This window comes from Molossus molossus, unplaced genomic scaffold (assembly GCF_014108415.1).
Source record: "Molossus molossus isolate mMolMol1 unplaced genomic scaffold, mMolMol1.p scaffold_m16_p_15, whole genome shotgun sequence".
NCBI classification, from domain to species: Eukaryota; Metazoa; Chordata; class Mammalia; order Chiroptera; family Molossidae; genus Molossus; species Molossus molossus.
The window spans coordinates 8,950,391-8,963,373 of record NW_023425350.1 but is presented as its reverse complement, the minus strand read 5'-3'; positions in this window follow the sequence as shown (position 1 = coordinate 8,963,373).

The following is a 12,983-nucleotide window of genomic DNA, read 5'->3' as shown; positions in this document are numbered from 1 at the left end:
GGTCAAGGCAAAGCCACAGGCTCCAGAAAGTCATTACCACAAAGGATTCATTCATGTTCAATATTGTCTGGGTGGCTGATCCCTCCTTGTGCCTTCTGGTATATCTATCATCCATAGTTCTGACATTTTTTTCATGTTTGACCTCTGCCTAACCTAGTTTCACCTTTATATCTTTTCTTTAATTTCTAAGCTTTCAAATTAAGAGCGAGGCTAAAGCTTGAGCTTAGTCTACCTTTAACCCAAATTTGATCCTGTGTGCTTGTGTGATTGGGTATGAGTTAACTCTGTATTGGAAATCTTCCTGAATCCTGTCCACAGCTTTAATCATCTGGGTAAGTGATTTTTCAAGATGAATAAACTTTGTACCAAGAACTTGTGGAAATATTCTGAACTTATCAGACTCCAGATCACTATCCACAGCACCAGATCCACCAACAAGCGGTTGCCTTTAGTATTACTTCCTGCAACTTACAGGGCTGCATTTGAGATGGCAAATTGTCAACCAAATTTTTGTTTCCCCTTCTCCAGTGTTTTTTGTTTTATTTTATTTTTTTGTTATAGCAGTCTGCTTACCATAACTAATACTCTTGGATTTAATGATTTACCTTTTAGATATTTTCCAAACTCTGAGCATAATGTTGTATTTTATTTCATGTGATGAAAGAAAGAAATAATAATAATCCAATCTCACATTGAGTTAATTACTGAGACAACTTTCTAGCTATACTTGGTTATCTATGACTTTTACTGGCTTTTTTTTTCACGGAGGTTACTTAAGCAATTCTCTGGACCTATTTTAATCTTACAAAATCTTCTGAACAAAATTCTTAAATATGTACTTAAAGTATCTTAGTGATAAATACAAATATAAATATTTTTATCATACTTATTAAAATATTATATCAGAATGTGGAAAAGAATAGAACATAATCAAAAGGATAAAGTAAGAAATGACCTTGAATACAAAGTTTAGTCTTTCATCAACCTTCCCTGTTAGCTTTAGTGAGATTTAATTGCACAATGAACTGTTCTGTGCCCTAAAGTGGAATGTGTAATTTGAATTCCCTAAGAAATTCTTTTAACATTTTCTTTGTTGTTTTTGTTCCTTTGTTTCAAGGCTGCCAAGACTTGGATACTGTATAATATTAAAGAAAAATTTAGGAATGTGCTATACTCTTACATTTCAAATTTCACTTTTTAAAAATAGAGTAGGAAAATGAGAACACCTCACTTCTTGCAATGAGTGTTCTGAAAAGAAATGGGCACTGTGATCCCTTCGAGATGAGACATGAATCATTTATGGGATCTTGGAGATACTGGGTTATTTACCAAGCAATTTCCTGGGCTTAATACCCCATTCCAGCTTCAAATATTATAACCTTTTAGTTGTTTGACATCTTCTGAATTTACTTATCTTTTCAAAAAAAGTTTATTTCCTTCCTCTCTTGCTGAAACCAATTTGTTGTCACATTTGGTTTCCTTTGCCAAATGGTTCCTCCTCATAAAACCTCATGACTCTCCTCAGTTCTTCCCCTTCTCAAACACTCAGAAGCATCCAGCACTTTGTTCTTTGACTTTCCTTGGATTTTCTGACATTTTACAAATCTCGTTCTTTTATCCAGATTCTAGGCAGAATCAGGAATCCCTCTAATTCTAGAACTTAAAATAATTTTAGTGCTTTGAGTAAATGTGAGCCCTGGGGACAAATCAAGAAATGAAATGTCTTCCAGTTTCTCCATCTCTGCCTGAAAATCAGAAACTAAGTATTATGGAATGATTAGTTTCTTACGAGAGAATCCATTTCAATAAAGAAATCTAATTATATTTCAATATTGGATTTTATTAAAAACTCCACTTATATTTCACAAGAGGGTTATATCTGCTACAGATAGTGAAAACCTCTTCTGATGTCTTTCTGCCAAAGGATGCAGTAGCTCATCTCTCAGGTAAAAATTTCTTTATCAAAGAGGTACTGTTTATGAAACCACTACTCTGTTGCAGACACTGGGTTCATTGTTGTGGTCAGTGATGTGTCGAGGAATGTGAGAAGAAGGAGGTGTTGATAGTAGTAAAGTCAGCTCTGTGTTTTCAGAAAGCATCCTATCTATTAAGAAGCATCGAGTGATTATTCCGGAGGTGTTGATAGTAGTAAAGTCAGCTCTGTGTTTTCAGAAAGCATCCTATCTATTAAGAAGCATCGAATGATTATTCCAATAAATCAAACACAAAGTAGAACTTTGGTAAGTAGTATAACAGAATAGCTAAGTGTCATTTTAAACAGAAGGAAAAGGCATGCTCCATTGTGATAGAAGTTTTTAGAAAGTAGTGTTATTGGGTGAAGTGAGGTGTCCTCTTCCCCAGTGGGTGCTGGGGATGGAGTTCTTATGATATCTCAAGAAAAGAAATTTTCTGAGACCCACAGTGGAGAATGAGTGCTTTTTACTTGTATGGAATTGCGTCCCTGGGTTTCCAAAGTCCCATGTCCCCTAGTCCAGTTATAGAAGAAGTGTAGCTAGAGTTCCAGTAGAGCTAGAAGCAAAGCCAGTTTCAGGGTTTTCTTTCCATGTTGGAACAGGGTCCAGTTCAGCATCAGGAAAGCGGCAGTCCATTAGTCCATGTGTGTGAGGGTCCACATAGCCATGGACCATGTCGGTGAATATAAGACAGTGTGCCCAGAGCAATAAGAGTCCCAAGAGCATAAGAAGAACTAACAGGGCAAAATCCTTTGTTTAGGGAATTATATCCCAAATCCTTCTGAATTTGCAGTGGCCTCACCCATTCTGGCCAATGACATCTGTTCCCAGGTGTGATTGACAGCAAATACTTTCCTTAGTTCTCTCAACTTTACAGGGCATGCATCTATCTTCCCTTTGCCCCTTTCCTGTTATTAATAACTAGTTTAGCTACAACGGTATCAGTAGTAGCATCTGACTGTGGTCTAGCAAGATGCATGCAATGTGATAAAGCAAGATGATGCCATTTGATTCTGAATTAAATATAATAGGGAAAATCTAGGAGTAAGCAAAGATGGACTGCATGTGGAACATCTTTGATTACTCTGGTTTGTCAAAGGCAGAAGTAAAGTGAAAGAGAGGGATTAAATCAATTAGAACGAGTCCTGGTGGTTTCCACACAGCAAAGTTTAATATTCATTCTTCTTCTTCTTCTTCTTTTTTTTTTTTAATCCTCACCCGAGGACATTTTTGCATTTATCTTCAGACAGAGTGGGAAGGAGAGAAGGGGGGAAGAGAGAGAGAGAAACATCGATGTGAGAGAGACACATGGAGTAGCTGCCCCCCACACGACCCCAACTGGGGCTCCGACAAACTGCAACCGAGTATGTGCCCTTAGCGGGAGCTGGGGCCTCTCTGGTCCTCGGGCCGACACTCTAACTGCTGAGCCAAACTGGCCAGGGCAGGTGGAGTGTTCATTGCGACAGAAGCAATAGTTCATCACTATTTCTGGAAGTAGAGCGAGCACCTACTGCATAGAAAAAAGGGAGGCAGTAAATATTCATAAAATTCAGCTAAATTTAATCAACAGATCTTTTTCTAAATTTAGTCTTTTCCCGGGATACTCCCTAGTTAAATGCCCCAATAAAGGCCCCCAACGTGAACTTTAAAATATATCTTTGGTTTTAGTGTGAACTTTGACTGTAGGCTTGATGCATAAATAAATCAACTGTATTAAATTTTAAAAAGTGATTAATAATGGGCTGCAGTTTTACTAAGAACATAAGTGGGTAGCTGGAAACAATTTCATAGCAGATAACCAGAAATATGGAATCTTCCCAAAGACTAAAACTTACAGAATGACTCATCTAGAAACTATATAATTATTTCAGCTATTAGATTTTTTTATCTAAAGCATTTTTTATTTATAGAGCAATATATGGCAGAGAGACATTTGTACGCCTAGATAAAATGGATGCATAGTACCTCTAATTTAAATCACTTTAGACCATATGATTTAAAAGTCTTCAGCTCAGAACAGAAAGGGAATGTTTTAAGAAAAACTATAGGTTATAAGAATTAATCATTTTTAAAACTTCAGTTTCATGTTTGATGACTCATAAAGCTTCTTAAAGCAAATTATAGGAGAAATTATTAAGAAATTGAACTTTGTAATTAGCTAGAGCACGGTTTCCCTCCCTGCTTTGGCTTTTGTTGGCTGTTTGCCCCTGTGCAAATTACCGAACCACTCTAAAGGTCAGTTAACACATCTGTCAAACAGTTGCGATATATATCTTGCAGGATTATGTTCAAAATTAAATAAGATTATCTATGTAATATGCTTAGTCCTTGGTCATCTATTATCTATGCTCAGAAAATAATAACTATGGCAGTCACCACAACAGATACATAGAAATGGATGCTGCTGGATGATTCTCAGGGAGAGATAATACTGAAAAGACCTAGGATATATTTTTACCTGATATTAATAAGAAAAAACTGAGGATGATGTGAGAAATATATGGGATTATTCTAGTGACTCTGAAAGGTGACAGTCCAATGTGTGTCACTGTATTTAATTTTAATTTATGCCTTTGAGACACCTTTATTCTATTTCCCCATGACTTGCATGCCTTGCGAAGGGGTTATTCTAATTCTGGCCAAACCCAGCGTCAGATGCTCTGACCAATAAGTACAGTTTTTAAAGACAACAGTTTCATTGGTGACAACCTCTTTATAAACTAACTGACAACGGAGTAAACACATGGCTTTAGTTTTATGAAGTTGTTTGCCAAGACTGAAGGGATTCCTAGCACACAGGACTTCCAAGTGCAAAACCCAGAAAATCCCCTGGGGCAAACGTGGCCGTCCCTTGGGGAATTTACATTAGCATACAAGCCCCCAGACCTGCAGGGTGGGCGTGGAGGCGGGAATATTAGGTAGAGCAATTATTAGAACAATATTCTGCTAGGGGGGCTGCAGGGGCTGCTAGGCCAGTTTACCATCCTTCGGTGATGGACATCTTGAAATGTATATGTATTTTTTTTTTCCTTTGGCTACAATAATAATACATCTTATAGATTTATTGCCATCTGCTGTATTATATATTTTACTTCTCCAAGTTTTTTAATGCTTGTCTTCTGACTAGCTACATGAGGTAAGGTAGACATTTTTTCTGTTTTGTGTACTTAGCAGACTATAAAGACACATTAAAACAAAAAACAAATAATATGTCAAAAATCCATTACTTGTAACTCACCAACAAAACAGAACAATTATCATTACTATTATTTTATATTTCTTTCTGCCATTTCTCTAGGTGTATTTATTTTATTTAAGTGTACATGTGTAGGTATATTTTTTGTCATGTATTTTCATCCTATGCAATTTTATGATTAATTTTTTTAATGATTTTAAAGAGAGGGGAAGTGAGAGAGTAAGAGAGAGTGAGAGAGAGAGAGACAGGGAAACACTGAGTGAGAAAAAAACATCAATTTGTTGCCTACTGTATGTACCCTGATCATGGATTAAACAGGCAATCTTTTCGGTGTATGAGATCTTGTCTGTGTCTACTTATTTCATTTTACTATTAAAAATTTTTTTCTTTATTAATTTTAGAGAGATGGGAAGGAAAAGAGAGAGAGAGAGAGAGAGAGAAAGAAACATCAGTGAGAGAGAACATCAGTTGGCTGCCTCCTGCATGACTCCCACAACCTGGGCATGTGCCCTGACTGGAAATCAAATCAGCGACCTCTTGTTGCATGGGTCGATGCTCAACCACTGAACCACACTGGCCGGGCTATTTTATTTTTAAGAAAAAAATCACATTTAATTTAAATTAAAAAATTAGTAATTCTCTGAAAAACAATTCAATGGCGCAAATCAACTCCTAAAAAAGAGGGCTGCGTCTTGGTGATCACATTTATTGGCAGTGTTGGAAAAAAATAAAAATGCCATTTAGCTTAAGAATTTGTAGTTTTGTGCAAATCAACTCATTTCAGGAACAGAAGGATTTGTGGTCATTTTTTAGTACCAAAATCAAAGGTTTCTCTTTGAACATCTTCTACATTTAAAGATGCAATCATATAAAATCTCCTAATTTCCATACAGGATCAATTCTTTGTTTCAGCCAAGTCCCAGTGGAGGGGCAGCTGGCACACCACCATCTCCCCAGACACAGAACATCAGGATAATATTGTATGTAAGTGTTGATCATAAGCATGCAATTTACCTCAAAGCTCTCTGTCATTTCTCATTTTCTCAGGAATTCACTCATCCAGGCCTGATAAGATCCAGGGGCTCTTCCAGAGTGTTGGTAGTTGTTGCTGGTCCATGTTGTCCCCCATGTTTTAAACCCTGCCTGTGTCTACCTCTTTTAAAATTAAACAACTGGAGAACTTACCCGGGTCTGAGTCTGGTATTTGTGTAAATGCAAAAGAGAAATATCGAGGATTTCAGACAGAGGAAACACATGTTGGCAAATGGTCGGGGGCATGTATGAAGAACAGTGGATATTTGTGGCTGGCCAGGATGTGGAGTATATGAAGTGGAATAACTAGGGCATAACATGGGTCAATCTATGCTTGATATTAGTCTTTTAGAACACCACTGCTCATTGCTTCTAACAGATTTGTCATATGGACCATAGCATTGTAATAGCAGGTTTCCACAAGTGTTGCCACAGCTATGATTTACTACTTTTTTCAATTTTATATCCTCTTTCTATTCTTTCTCTACAGTTTATCTATGCACATCAGAAGCAACCACATGCTACTATTGAATAAAATCACTCTGACAAAAAAGTTATCTGACATTGTTCTTTAAACTCTCTTGGCTATTTTTGATTCTTTGAATTTTCATATATATTTCAAAATCCATCTGTCAATTTCTACAAAGAAATTCTAATTTTTGTTTTAAAAATAATTGAGTTAAGGGCAAGGGAGATCAAATAACTTATTCAAGATCATTCAGCTGATAAACAAATTGGAGCTAAAATGGAAATATAGTCTCCCTAACCCTATAATCTGATATGTTTACAGTCTTTTGCTTCTTCCAAGGTTTTTAGGTTGTTTCCTTGGCCTTGTCATTTTTTCCCCAATGAATAGGCTCACCCCTATGGTTACCTCGTGAGGTTCCATTTGCTCATGAACTTGCATCACCAGGACTGCCTTACCCCAGAAACTGCTGCTGGTAACCTAGGTAGTGGTCTCTCCTCACTGAGTTCTCAGAACTCTGTGCCTCATGCACTTACCTCATCTGTTTGTACTTATAAAAGTCAGCTTTACTCAATAAGACTGCAAACATCTTTATGGCAGGAACTGATTCCTATAAACTGGGTATTCACAATGCCTACCTCCACGTCTAGTTAGAATCAGTGCTTAGTACTTGCTTAACAAACAAATGAATAAATTAATTTAGTAAATGGAGAAAATGTCTCAGTATACTGATGGACAGGCATTTGGGATTAGGGGCGGGGGGAGCCTGGAGAATACTAACTAAAAAAGAATCCAGATAGTTTCTCTTCTCAAGAAAGTTAATATCATTAACAAGAAAATCAGGTGACACTTGATACTAATAAATTTATATTTTCCATCTAAGGACAATTGTTCCTCCCAGTGTGCTCTTCTGGGGCTGGCATGACTGTCCTCATGGGCTAGGGACAACGAGTTCTTCATTGCTTTAGAGACAGAAATATAAGGCTGTGCTATAAATCTTATCAGCTTTCGAATCGCTGCTTTCAGTTTCTCCTTAAGATAAGCCAGAAGTTTCATTCTTTGAAGAAAAATGAGAATTTAGCTTGTTTATTGTAAAAACATAGGTCATCTGAAGAGGCAAACAGTTTTCAAATTAAAGATGGTATCTTGTGTATCGGAGGAAATAGGAAATTGCAGGCTGCCCAGAGTTGCAGGAAGAGCACATCTCTCTGTTTGGGAGCTACTGCTGTCTCTGCTTGGGACAGTAAGTCACTTAATCTTTTAGGGCCTCCGTCTTACGGCATCGGAGTGAGAAAGATAGTTTTCTTGTATTATGGTAAGGATTAGATATGAGATAATGTAGACGGATGTGCTCCATGAACTCTACAGCATTGGGCAATTGCAAGGGAGTGTTCATATTGGAAACAGTCACTGATGTGGTCCACAGTAATTGAGCTGGGAATTTGAAGGCCTGAAGCTGAGATATCCAAAGATTAAAGCTGACTTCACTGGCCCAAGCAGTGAAGGATGAGGAGGGGGCTGTGGCTTTTCCTACTGGCCTCTCCCAACCCCTTGAGTCTCCATAAAAGAGAGTTTGAAAGTCACTGTTTTATCTTATTTGATCTTCCCTACTGGCTTATGTTTATTATTAATCCTACTTTAGAGATCACAAACCTGAAACTTGTATGCCTTGCTGGTCGCTCAATCAATAAGCAGTTGAGCTAAAACCTCCACACAGGTCATCTGACATCATATTATGTGTTTCTAGGAGAAAGTGATGATTATATTCACTCTGTGATAACAGCAGTTGGGGAATAATACAGCTATGCATTTATAAAAACTGACTGCTTTCAAAATAGAGAGTTTAGTGTGATTATAAAAGTGTAAATCCTCTTGTGTTTGAAAACTTGTAAACACTGAAGAGGATGAATTATTTAACAGAAAGAAACAACTTTTCATTTATCATTGCAGAGTGAGGAAGACAGTGTTTGCTGGTAGAATTTATGATTTTGATGTCTCAGTCTGGAATGTGCCTTTGGGACATCCTGAATTTCCATGTTGAATTTGTATGATGTACACTCGCAGTTTCATGTATTTAAGCAAAATATGTTTAGAGGAAACATTCCATTTTACAGATACCTATAGCAAAGCTCAGAGTATTCTTAGATTTGTTATTAAAATTTCAGATGGAAAGAAACCTTAAAAAATCTTTTAGTTTAATATCTGTCTGACACTTTATCCCTACCTTTGAAATCATTGTGGTTTATCTCTTCGCTCCCCCTACCCAGAACTTGTGCTTGAGCCTTATTCAACCAGATCTCTGTATCAGTTCACTTTTGCAGAGCAATCTGGAAAAGCAATCTAGCTTATGTTTCATGTCAGGTGTGGGCTTACTACAGCTCTGTACCAAACAGTTTCTTTCTGTTATCTAAGTTGAGGGAGCAGCCCCTAACTGGGCATGCTGTTCTCTTGGGAAAAGAAAAGAGTGGCATTCGAGTTATGTGATGGCTCTTAAAGCTTCTGCAAAGAAATGTTACTCCAGCTCACATTCCAATGGCCAAACAAGCCACACAGCCAAGCCTAATGTCATTGTATCAGAAAGGTCTAATCTCACCAAAAAAGGCAATGAATAATTTAGAACTATAACCAGCTTCCACAATATCTAAGGACTGGAAGACACAAGTCGACATCAAGATTGCATGACTGTGTAAACAAAGTAAACTCTGGAGAGCTAGGATTTATCTGGACCTCAAAAGATGATGGAGTGGTGGGTATGGAGAATGGTGTAGCCACAAAGGATGCAGATGAAAGGAAGACTGGGACTATTTTTTATGTTTTGAGTACCTGGCGAGAAATGTGCATTTATTTGTAGAAGGTGAGTAGTTATGATTTATTTTTATGCAGGTCCATAATAATTTTACCACTGTTTACTGATGGCAGTGTACAGAATAGATGGAAGAGATAAAAAAGTGTAGATAGAATAATCAGTTGGATATAGGTAGAAAAGTCCTGGAGAGTAATGACAGTGGCAAAGTCAATGCAAATAAAAGAAATGACCAAAAATTTTAGCTGTAAATTTGTTGTCATTGAGCTGGAAAAAAATTTACTGTTACATAATCTTATTAACATAAGGTTTACAAAGGATATCAATAGAATAAATAATATAGTGACAGGGTTTACTTGGCTTCCTTAGAAACAGAAGCCCTTTTAAAAACACTCTGGAAGTATATTAACAGTATCATCCAGTAATGGTAACCTTGAAGGGTAAATCAAACTCACAGGCAAGGTAGAAATTGTGCTGGTTCCCACTGATATAGATAAAGCTGAGAAAATTTGAATACCATCTTGGCCCACAGGGACACTTTATTTATCGCTTTATTCTTCTAGTCTGCATGATATCACAGAGCAGGGATGAAAATGGGCATCCAAATTCAATGATTTCATCCCCTTCCCAGACACAGGGTTATGTGCATTGTCCACTTATATTTTTTATTTTTATTATTTTTTTCTTTATTGATTTTAGAGAGAGGAAGAAAGAGGGAGAGAGAGATGGAAACATAGATGGGAAAGAACATTGATTGGCTGCCTCCTTCATGCCCCGCATTGAGGTTTTGGCCCACAACCTGGGCATGTGCCCAGATGGGGAATCGAACCAATGGCCTCTTGGTGCATGGGTCAGTGCTCAACCACTGAGCCACACCGGCTGGGCTGCTTTGTCCACTTATAAAGACCTCATTAGAGAAAATCGAAACCATATCTGAATATTATTCCTTGATAAATGGCCTCCTCATTTCTCCATCAGGAAATGAATAAAGTTCCACCCTGACTCCCAGCATAATTTATCAATCTTCATGATCTTGGTTGTGGTCAAATATTCTCAGTTCCCCACTGGAACATTAGCATCTCTCATCTTCCTTTCTACCTACTTTCTTCCAGATTGATGGGACTAGGACCTTCCTTTCCATTTGCCAAGAACCCACAGATTTTATACATTATTATAGATACTGCTTATTTAAATGTTGTTTATATCTAAGCATTGGAGTCAAATAATGTTTCTCTGATATTCCCAGAGATAGGAAAACTATTTCTCTTTCCTTTTGAAATCAGTGAGTTTCATCTTGTCCTTATTGAGTTCTTTTCTTCACACACTGTCCTCTAACTACATCTTTTTCTCTATTACACACTGAATTACAGTCTTATTGCATTAATAAGGTACAAATACTATTTTAATCACATAGCCTTCTTATCTACCAATTATATCAGGTCCCCTAAGGCATCTTATTACCCAGCAGTTTATCATTCTAATTTCAGTTAAGTTCTATTATTTTCTGAAATACTTTTTCAGGCATTTTGTTCTCTGTCCATGTCTTATATGTTGGTGTTTCTTAGGGTACTTAGTTTCCCCCCACTCATTCTGCTTGGTCTAGTTCATCAAGTGCTTAAGCTTGCTGAGAACAATTGGAATTTTCTTTCTAAGTCTAATGAGAATACATACAGACTTACTTTTCATTTTGTTGGTGAGCAACAAAACTAACATCTAGGGAAATTGGGGGACTTTTGGGTAAAATAAAGAAGCAATTGCTTCTTCTTGTCATGGGCTCTCATAGTCCCATTTTCTAGCTAATGTATAATTTCCTACATGGTCTTCTCCAAGCTTAGTTGGAACTATCCCTGCTCATTTATGACATAGTCCCTGATGGCTGAAATGTGTGTGTGTGTGTGTGTGTGTGTGTGTGTGTAACAGAGGGGGTGGGGGCTGTGTTGCCCATTTCTTTGCTCTATTTGTATTTGTTGTGCTGGGTGTTGGTTGTGGATCACCCAGCAGAAATATTACTACCTACACTCCACTGACTAGTCTTTGATGAGTGACCCCAGGTCCAGAGCATGACAGACTCCAACTGAACAGGCACAATAAAACGAATCTTACAGAATATTTCTCTGGATTTTTCCAAATTGGATAAGTCAGGTTTATAGGCTCCCTGGCCTACAGAAAGCCAGCTTTGATTCTTTAAGGGGCTTTATTCCAGAAGTGTTGCCAGAGATAACTAAAAATGAGTCTGAAGGAGCCATTTACAGCTGATCTGATAATTAGGTATAAATTGGGAATGCCTTTCTTAAAGCAATCACATACTTGAATTATTGCTCTATTTCATCGATCCATTGTTAAATAGAACACATCTTTCTTTCAAAACAAGATTAGAGTTTGCTGTAGTCAAAAGGGATTGTTAAATCATCTGAAGGAAAGCAAAGATTTAAGTCTTCAGAGATAACCTTAATTCCCTAGCCACTGTGAGTTCTTTGTCTCCAGCCTATGTATACCTACTGAACTTCATATGTGTTACTGGACTGATGAAGGACTGTTTCTTTAAATGCCTCATGGAACATTTAAATCAGCACATATAAATTAACCCATAATATTGTCTCCGAATTCTTATTCTTTGTTTTACATCTCAGTGAATGTTGCCACCATTCACTAATTTTGGATTAAGTCAGGATCAAGGATAGTATAATCATTAATACCTTCTTCCTCACTTCTCAGTTTTCAAGCTTAGTCCATATTTCTTTCAAATTTTTGAATTCACATCCTTTTTGCTGTCCTCACGATCATGCTACAGGAAAATTCATTTGAACTTGTGCAACTTACTCTAATAGTTGGTAGGCTGTTTTTAACTTCTAATTGTGTTCAATTTTATAATGTTTTACATTGCCTGTGCTGTTCTTTTCTCTCCAAATATATAAAACATTTTTTCAAATGTAAATATCATATTTCTTACCTTTTAATATCCTCTCCATGTTAATTGTGGTGCTAGGGCTATCAATGTATGGATTACAAGTTGAAGTTCCTTTTAAGGTATCTGTGGCATTTTCCTTCTTTGTATATTACCTCATGCCTCCAAGTATCAAGGCTGAAATGAGCTCATTGGTTAAACTTGTGTAACTCTGAAGCGGAGTATTGCACTATTGCTGTGCTTCAAGAGCTGGAGGCATTTCAAGGGAGATCAGAAGCAGCCAAGCTTAACTTTCACTGAGGCTGCTGTCACTCCTATGGGTATAATGTCTGTGTTCATCAAAAGGCATGTTTTTCCTACTCAATATACTTATCATGTGGTTTTATTAGAATGAATAGCTCTCTTCTTGTAAATGGATTTGGTTGGAAATCCAATTTCTTTCAGGGCCAGTAGAAGAGGTTGAAGGGCCATAAATATTCCTCCTCTAAACTGTTTATAAGTAAAATGGTATTGCTTCAAAGGCCCGACAAATGTCTTGCTATATCTTTAATTACGTATAAATCTCAAGCAATCTTCTCTTTCTTTCTTTGATGAAAACAGATTGGATT